The following is a 9,385-nucleotide window of genomic DNA, read 5'->3' on the forward strand; positions in this document are numbered from 1 at the left end:
CACGTGCGCATTTACAGTGCGCTCTTTCACTGCATGATTCAGTCTATTAAAATACATTCAGAATGATCACAAATACAAGACATGGGGGCAGAAAATGTGTATATTTATACCACTTCATATCGTTAATCAATTTCACATGGAAGAGTGCCTTTTTTTCTCCAAAAATTACCATATACAAATGTGATATTGATTTTTTACAACAGTTCAATAAACTACAAGTTTTATTAAGAGACTTACATTTTCGACACCATATTGCCTGTTTTTACACTATTTCGCCAACAAAAATAATTCCAAACAAAGCCACAGCGCTGTTTTGCGTCTCTGAGCAACATGACGGTGTTGTAATTATTGTTATCTGCAGTGTAAATTTTACATACTGGTAAAAAATGTATCGTCTGAATGCACTGTAAGTCACTTTGGATAAAAGTGTCTGCTAAATGCATAATTTTAATTTAATTTTAATTATTTAATCTGACTGGTAGCAGCCCTATAGTGTATATTGAATTTATTGATAAATTGTAATAATTTGACATGTAAGATGATGTATACATCTAAAAAGGTTAAAAATAGGCCTAAGTATGTAAAAACTGATAGAACACTGATGAAAATATTGCTTCATAATTAATTGTTTACTCCACCAAAAATCTTAGTGATGCAGTTATTTTGCGGGGATATTTTGTATGGAATATTGTCTACTGACATGAAAAGTTCATTGTATATCGTAGTAATAAATATCATTTATTACAGCAATGATATTTTGTTTTCTTTTTAATTTGTACACATTAAATATTACATATATGTATGTAATAAAATGTGTATTTCCATTACAAGTTTAGGTCTTAAATTTCATATAAGGTGGTATTAAAAAGGTCTTAAATAGTCTTAAATTTAACTTGTTCATGTCTGCAGAAACCCTGCCGGTAAGCAGTTCGTTGTGCCAGATGAAGGATACCCACTACATGTTTTCGCTACGCCTTTACTTCCAACTTTATAATGCCAAGAAAAATTCTGCAATTTTGAAAGAAATGCAGAGGCGTGCAGCTGAAGACATACACATAGGACTACAGGGCAAACTCATTTATGGACAAAAGGGTAATGAAGTGAAGGTTGAATTTATGTGTGCAGTTAAATATGCCACTTTTATTTACTTTTATGATAGCTGTTCTGTAATATCTGGTGTCGAGTAATTTAAACCATATTAATAAAGAATTGCAAAAACAAACACACAACATAGAGAGGTACAGTGCAAAGATCCAGATGTCCCAGCAAAACTGGATAGCATGCCAGAGGAAGGGAAAACGTTTTCAGTGGCAAAGTTCCCAATTGAGCAGACACACAAGGTAAAAACTTTGGAATTTTTACACCACTGACAACCTTGAACAACAATAAGAAATAAAACAGTAATGTCAGCATTTACTATTAATTGTAATTAAATGTACTTTTGAAACATTAGGAGACAATCTCCAAACTGTATTGCCAGAATTTCTCACGATGCCATTTTGTATCTGTGGGACCTGAAATCTGTTCTCCCCCCACATCTGTTGAGTGACACAAGCAGTACAGCAATACCTTGGCTAGCTGATAATGTACGTTTGAATGCTGTAAAGCATTTTAAAAGTTGTCTTATTTATACATTTAATATATACATATGTAAAATCACCCCAATTATGATTATTTATGAGTATTAACAAATATCTGCTTATTTTGGTTTAAAGGCTGTAAATTGTCGCATTGCTCAGATTGCCGAAGACACTAATGATGCAAGTTATTCACATACAATCCATAACTGACCTATGGCATTTTAAGTTTGTTATGTAAAGACTAAGGGTGTATTCACACCAGGAAAGACCGCTAGTTCACTTGCTTTGGTCCGGACCAAATACAATATTGACTTTTTTTTTGTTTGGTGCGGTTCGCTTTCACACTGTCCTTTTTGCAAGTGAACCAGAAATTGTAAACAAAACCACAGGAGTGCTAAGGTCATTCATTTATTGGACAGAAATTCTCAAGCAGGGAAACGCAGGAAGTGCGAAAACAGGATAATCATGGAGATTTTTCGAAGTGCTTTTTATTTTACTGATCTTGTGTTATCAGCTACAAATGCAATATGAAGACGCTTACGAGCATCAGATGAGACAATGTCATCTATACGATGTTGTAACAAGGATTTTGCGAAGATCAAGAAGTGCTGCAAGTCGGTTCCAGCGGAAAGAGCATGCTCTTATTTGCGCCTACCATGGCATACTCACAGTGGCACTGCACATAAAACGGATTAGGTTTTCATCCATAGAGAGTGGGGCCATGGCCGGCACCAAGAGAGGGCATTCGCGGGCCATGCCCTCCCCTTTCACCAGATTTGTCTGTCATAGGAGGTAGTTATCAGTGTAATTAAAGACACAATCTACACTCTAAAGTATTGAATATCCTATAGACTACCTATGGTTAATAGATAAGCCTGTTGTTGTTTCAACATGTCTTCTGTGAAATTGACTCAATCTTTTTCAAATAATTATACATTTTCCTTCCTTCCCTAAAGAAGAATCTGGGTCAATCCATGCTGTCAGGATTGGTAGTAACTTATCAATGATAACTGGACTGCCAGAGAGTAGTTGCTGAATTTCAGAATAAGAATAAGAATATTCTTATTAAAATTTCAGAATAAGAAAAGGCACATTCATTCATCTATATATACTGTATATATACAGTATCTCACAGAAGTGAGTACACCCCTCACATTTTTGTAAATATTTTATTATATCTTTTCATGTGACAACACTGAAGAAATGACACTTTGCTACAATGTAAAGTAGTGAGTGTACAGCTTGTATAGCAGTGTAAATTTGCTGTCCCCTCAAAATAACTCAACACACAGCCATTAATGTCTAAACCGCTGGCCACAAAAGCCAGTACACCTCTAAGTGAAAATGTCCAAATTGGGCCCAAAGTGTCAATATTTTGTGTGGCCACCATTATTTTCCAGCACTGCCTTAACCCTCTTGGGCATGGAGTTCACCAGAGCTTCACAGGTTGCCACTGGAGTCCTCTTCCACGCGTTTCAGAAAGGCGGGGCATAGAGGAGAAACAATAATGTACAGTATGTGGTAAATAATGTTTTTTTAACCTTAATCCGCATAAACACATTTCATTACACAAAATAATGTTCTTTTTAGCAACATCATATGACCCCTTTAAAATCATCAGTAGTGACAAAGCATTGTTTTTTAGGATCCATATTAGAAATTGTCCTCAGAGATTCCCATTCTCTTATTGGTCATAGATAAAAAAATGTGTTCAATGTAGTTCTTTTTGCGTTTCCTAGCTTCCAATAATAATTTATTCAGTTCCTTCTGGACAACCTTTAACTCAACCCAGTCCTTATTCATAAAAGCTGCTTTTTTCTTATTGATGCAGGCTTTCACTTCTTTTGTTATATGAGGCTTGTTGTTTGGGAACATCCTCACTTCCTTTTTTAGGAAGTATTGTATCCACACAGAAATGAATATAATCAGTGGTCGTCTCTGTCACTGTGTTCAAATCTGCATCATAAAATACTGACCAATCTGTACTTAAAAAACACCCTCCTAATGCTTCCACATTTCCTTCATCCCATACTGTTATATTCTTAACCAAAGGCTTATTCCTTTTCAAAACAGTCTTGTATGTTGGTATCAAATGAACTATATTGTGGTCCGATGTTGATAAAGGGGGTTTAGTTTTGGCCTTGTAAGCCTCCCTGATGTTACTATAACATTTTCAAGAGCATTATTGTTCCTTGTCGCACTTTAAACATACTGGAAGAAGCCTGATAAGAATGACTCAAGTTTGCTCTGGTTAAAGTCACCCATGATAAGAACTGGAGCACCCGGGGTTCGCTGTAGTTGTTTTTGAATACAGTCTGATATACATAAGGCAGCTCTGGATGCATTGCCGTTTGGAGTGATGTACGCTACACACAATAAAATACTGCCGAACTCTCTCAGGAGATAAAAAGGTCTTAAACTTAGGCAGCGGTATTCCATGTCAGCATTACAACAAGTCCCTTTCACTGAGTACTGTGTGCACCATTTGTTACTTGCGTACACACAGACGCCTCCTCCTCTGTCTTTTCCCGAGGACTATCTCCACAAGTGAACTAGGAATGACTTTATGAAGCCAGGTCTCTGTAAACGCCAATAAACTTGAGTCCCAATACTCAAAGCACGACCTAGTGTGAATACGAAGTTTGTCCATCTTAGTTCTAAGTGATCTCACGTTTCCAAGTATAATGGAAGGAAGAGGGGGCCTACTGGACCTCCGTTTGAGCCGCTGTAAAACTCCCCCACGTTGACCTCTTCTCCGGTGTCGCCACCATCTCTGGCAAATCCACCATCGGATTTAAATCGACAGATCGAGATGAGTGCAGGAACAGGGCTTCTCTTGTGTATGAAATGAGTGTTTGGGTCTCCCCGCACATAGTAGTTGATAAAAGCCATGGCGATAAAAATTTCCAAATTATAAATATCCAAACGATAATCTGTGCAAATGTCGCCATTGAGTGGCTCACTGACGTGCCACCATCCAAAGTAAGAATAAAAAATTAAAATGTAACAAACAAACAACATAAAACAGCCAACGAGTCCGGGTCGCAGCACCACCGGAAGGTAAAAGGTGTGATCATGTATATTTGCGAAGACTGATGATGGTACACACACACAAAAAAGAAAACTCAGCGTTTGCTTTTATTTCTCATCAAACAATATATACAGACCAATCTAAATTAATTCTATTTTAAATACTATAAAAATGAAACATACTTCGCTTAAAAAGCCTTGAAATACCTATGAAAAAAATCTACTATTGTCCCTCAAAAAGCAGCAGATAGAGTTTGAACTTCACATCAGGCTTCTTGCAATTCATAAAGATTGCGATTCATAAAGATGTTTGTTTGTTATTATTGCATAGTTTTATAATATACTACAATAGCCTACTGTAACGAGGCGTCAACAGAGTGAGGATCCATCTGCAGCTTTATTGAAATCGTAATCAAACAGGCAAGGTCAGACACCAGCAAACACAACAGAGGAGAGAAGCCAAATCGTAGTCAGGGACGGGCAAAAGGGTCGGGGCAGGCAGCAAACAATCAGTAGTCAAAGAACAATAGCAAGAGTTCGGGAATCAACAGCGAGGCCAGACACGGGAAGAAACGCTCAGAAATGTACACCGGGGGCAATACAAGACTTCGCAATGAGGGCGAGTCTGAGAGCTGATGAAATAGTCCACTTAACGAGAGTCAGGTGCAGGAGCAATCAGAGCCAGGTATGTGAGTGTGTGTGTGTGTGTGTGTAGTCCAGATAAAGTTCAAAACTCGGGAGAGAGCTCCCTCTGGTGGTGAGCGGGAGGCACGGCGGGAGTCTCGTTTGTGACACCTAACTAGGTCTACTGAGATGAAAATAGTATCTGTCACTATTTACACTAAGTTGGCCTATCATATATATATATATAGCATATAACTACTATTTACACTTTTTACAAAGAAAATACGGATATTATATAAAGCGTAACCAGAATCTATCAGTATTTGCACTTAGGGTAAATAGCATCTATCACTATTTGCACTGCCTTTTTTTAATAACTTGCGCCTGTGCATATTTACCCAATCAATCATTAGGACATCTGCAGTTCTGGGGAGTTCTGCCGTCCCACAAGTAGAGCAGAATTCTTCTCTTGAATCTAAGGAAAAATGTTACGGTATTGTATGAATTGTTATATAGGTTACTATTTTTTTTTTTTTAATAATTCAGTTATATTATTTTGTAGTGGTAAATTAGACCTAATTAATTCTTGAGCAATTAACCTGATGAAAGTATTATTTCCTCTGCCATTCTTCTTCTGAGATTTCTGATGTGTTCCTTGGAGGGACTGATGTTAAATTGTGTTGGAATGTCAGGAAATTGTTCCAATTTTTTGAACCGTCTAAAAAATGGAACATTTCATAACATTTGTTGTAGCAGCTCATTTTACTTTATACAAAAACCTTTACAGACCTTAGTTGGGCTTCCAGAAACACTAATCGCTAACAGTCACCAATAGCAGGCCAGTTCATCGACCATTTTGTTTGTATTCTCTGACCGCTCTTAAAGCCGTCACATACCAGACGAGAAGCGCAGCACCACGTTGCTCCACATCTTTAAAATTCAAACAATTTGTTTTGAGTGTACGCAAGCTGGTGGTGCCATCGGTATCTTTCCGTGGTGCCCAGCAACGGCTCGGGACATCGTTCAAAACAATGTGTTCGAATTTTAAAGACGTGGCGCGGCCCTGCGCTTCTCATCCGGTTTGGATTGTGCACGATGATTCCGTGTCAGAAAATCACAGAATTTCACAAAGTTCTAAAGGTGTTCTACAACATTCACAAAGTTCTATGTTATGTAACAATCAAGCACGTTAAATATTTAGTATAATTGTAACAGTTTAATCTTTTCTTTTTTTACATTTTCAGTTATGCGTGCACCTGTTTGGTAGGCCTCATTAAATCTGAGCTTACGTACCTCAGTTTTTGAGTGAAAAAAAGCATTATTTGTAGATAATTTTGTCGATATTAAATAAAATATGAAATAATTGCACTGTTTATCACTAGCATGCTCTAATGTTTATCCGTGGCAGAAACAGATAAGCAAATAGAGACACAATTGACCGTTCGCTTGAATTGAGCTTGATTGACAGGCAATCTGACCAATCAGAATGAGGGTATTATGTGCTGCCGCTGCTATTCGCCATCTTGCCCGACAGCTAAGGCCAGTCTCCATAGAAATCCATGTTAAAACTGGGTAAAAAAAAAGATCAGAGTGAATTGAAACTTTTTCAATGTAACTAAATATAAAAATGTGTGGAGGGTTAAGCTGTGCTGTTGTTGGTTGCCACAGTAACGGCAATAATTCCTTCAAAAAGAAGGAATTCCTTTAAAGTACTTGTTTTGTGTACCAGATAATCGGTCATGTCCAGCGTTGTATGCATGGCTTGCAGCACTTAAGTTAAATACTGAGTGTTAAATAATAAAATAATATGTTAAAACGTGTACTCTTATCATTCTGTGGACAAAATCCCGTGAACTTTGCCCTGATTGAGAGTTTTTAATGCAGCTAACCTCGCGTCGCTCCATGTCTTCTTCCCACGCATTAAACTATGACAGGTCCTTCACTGCAAAAAAACTGTCACTGCGACACTCTAAAGCGATGAAACTATGGCGCCATGTGCTTTTTTTAAACCATTTTCATAGGTTTCACGTTATATTGTTGGCTCGGAAAAATATGTAAATGCGCATGCCGGACGGTCAATTAGCGTAGCTGCTGTTCAAACCAGAGCCGTTGAGAAACGGAGTTGCGACACGCTTTGATCTCGCCGCCACGCAGTCACGTGGTTTATGGAGCTCTCAATAGTTCCAAACAACTCTGTCAATATGCACTATATTTGCAGCAATTTATAGTGATTATTAACACATCATGTGCATTGATAACTACACTGACTACATTTTACAATCGCATTTTATTCTGGGGAGTGATGAAGAGAGCTATAATATTTTTTCTAATATGCTTATTATTTATATTACAATTAGCGTAGTATTTAGGGTTAAAATAGAGAAAATGTTTTTAAATTCCAGTGCAAAGAGGCAAATTAGAGGCGTTTGGTGACCAGAAAGATAATATTCCTATGTAATGCCATGGTTTAACCACTAGACGGTCATAATAGCTTATTTATTTATTTTATGTTTTGCATTGTATATTTAGACATTATCAAACACTCAGTGTTTATAAGTTTTGCTTTTTTTTAAATGTTGAATTTAAAAAGATGAATTACTCTCATCCCAGTATGATTTTATGACATTTATGTAAGAAGACAATGTAAGTGAAGGTTAAAAAAAGTCAGCAAATACGGAATTTAACCCAATTAAAAAAATAAAAAATAACGTTTAAAAAACAAACAAAAGGCAACGAACTGCATTCAGGGAAACTCTTGTATTCCTTTAAATGGACAGTCTTCACTGAAACTCATTCAACTTCCTACAGGGAGAGAAAGATTGCAGAAAGACTAAAAACTTAAAAATATAGCATCTGGTTATGATCACTATTGAGGTGTTTCTCACGTTATCTAACTGCAAATATAGCATAACTGCCTATTATCTAAAACTAAACATTAACTATAACGCGTTTCATAAAATACAACTACTGGCCAGGGCTGCGTTTCCCGATAACGTTGTCTCTTAGCTTGCTACGAAGACCCTAAAGGTATATTGTATAATTTTGCAAGTGTGCGAACCTGCAACCTCATAGCCAAAAGTATTCTGCCTTAGTCAGCTACATTAACTGGCTTTAGGCTTCGCTTGCTTTTGAAAGAGTCATTTATATTATCATGTTCATATATATTATGAAGGCCTGGTCGAGCGCTGATGGGTTGGCGATGGGGATAAGTGTCCCGTCCACAAGGCCAATTACTCACGGGACACACACAATGGCATGGAAGCCTTGATGTGCCTCCATCACTTCGTGCCTGGTGAAAGGCATACGTAGGCTATGCAATTGGTGGCGTGACGGAGCAGGATGTTTGTGACTGTGTGAACGCACCGCCACACTGAGGTCTTACTCGGCCCATATCCATCCCCAACCACCTCCAGAAAACTCCACACAGCATAAAAACGGAGAGCCGCCAGCAGCTGAATTTCGGGGCTTAGGAGGTAGCTCCGTCAAGTTTGTCTCTACAAAGTTTGACCAACAAGATGTAAAAGCTGCTGAATTTGCTCCCGTGGCAGGCAAAAGTTTTGTAGAATTGTATCTTTTGACATGGTAGCTATTCTGACACTATTATGAAATAGTGCACATACATTAACTGGCTCCGCTGACGCAGTCTTTGATTTAGGACAACTATTCGCTGTCTCGCTGCCATAGTTTGACCAAACTGTATATTATAAACTAACAACCATCAGTATAATGACAGTTTTATTCTTTGCATAAAAACACTTAAATTAAAAATTAATTACAATCGGTTTATTACAACTTCAGAATTATATGCGTATAGACTGAGATGTTAAGAAGCTTTTTGCACAGTGGTGGCCAGTAGCGCAGTACAGTTTCTTATGACCACTGACAGAACAACATCTAAGTTTGGCAGTCTTACTCATCTTCTTTATCCAACAGCAGTATCACTTTTGTGACAGACATGAGTTGTTCAGAACCGTGGCGTCACTATTCTCGCTCAGGCAGAGGACGCCGTTGCCTAGCATCCATCTTGCGAACCTCCGCTCTCTACCCAACAAAACGGGCAAAACGGGCGAGCTCTCCCAGACAAATAAGGATTTTTCAAACTCTGCTGCTCTGTGTTTCACGGAAACCTGGCTGAAAGACGCCATTCCGGA

General features: G+C 37.9%; 1 pseudogene; it reads right to left on the reverse strand.

The window, feature by feature from the left end:
* LOC107680180 (uncharacterized) overlaps positions 1-4,472 on the reverse strand; it is a 9,873-nt pseudogene extending 5,401 nt beyond the window's left edge.
* Positions 4,473-9,385: the final 4,913 nt, after the last annotated feature.

The sequence above is a fragment of the Sinocyclocheilus anshuiensis genome, unplaced genomic scaffold, assembly GCF_001515605.1.
Source record: "Sinocyclocheilus anshuiensis isolate Anshui unplaced genomic scaffold, SAMN03320099.WGS_v1.1 scaffold492, whole genome shotgun sequence".
NCBI lineage: Eukaryota > Metazoa > Chordata > Actinopteri > Cypriniformes > Cyprinidae > Sinocyclocheilus > Sinocyclocheilus anshuiensis.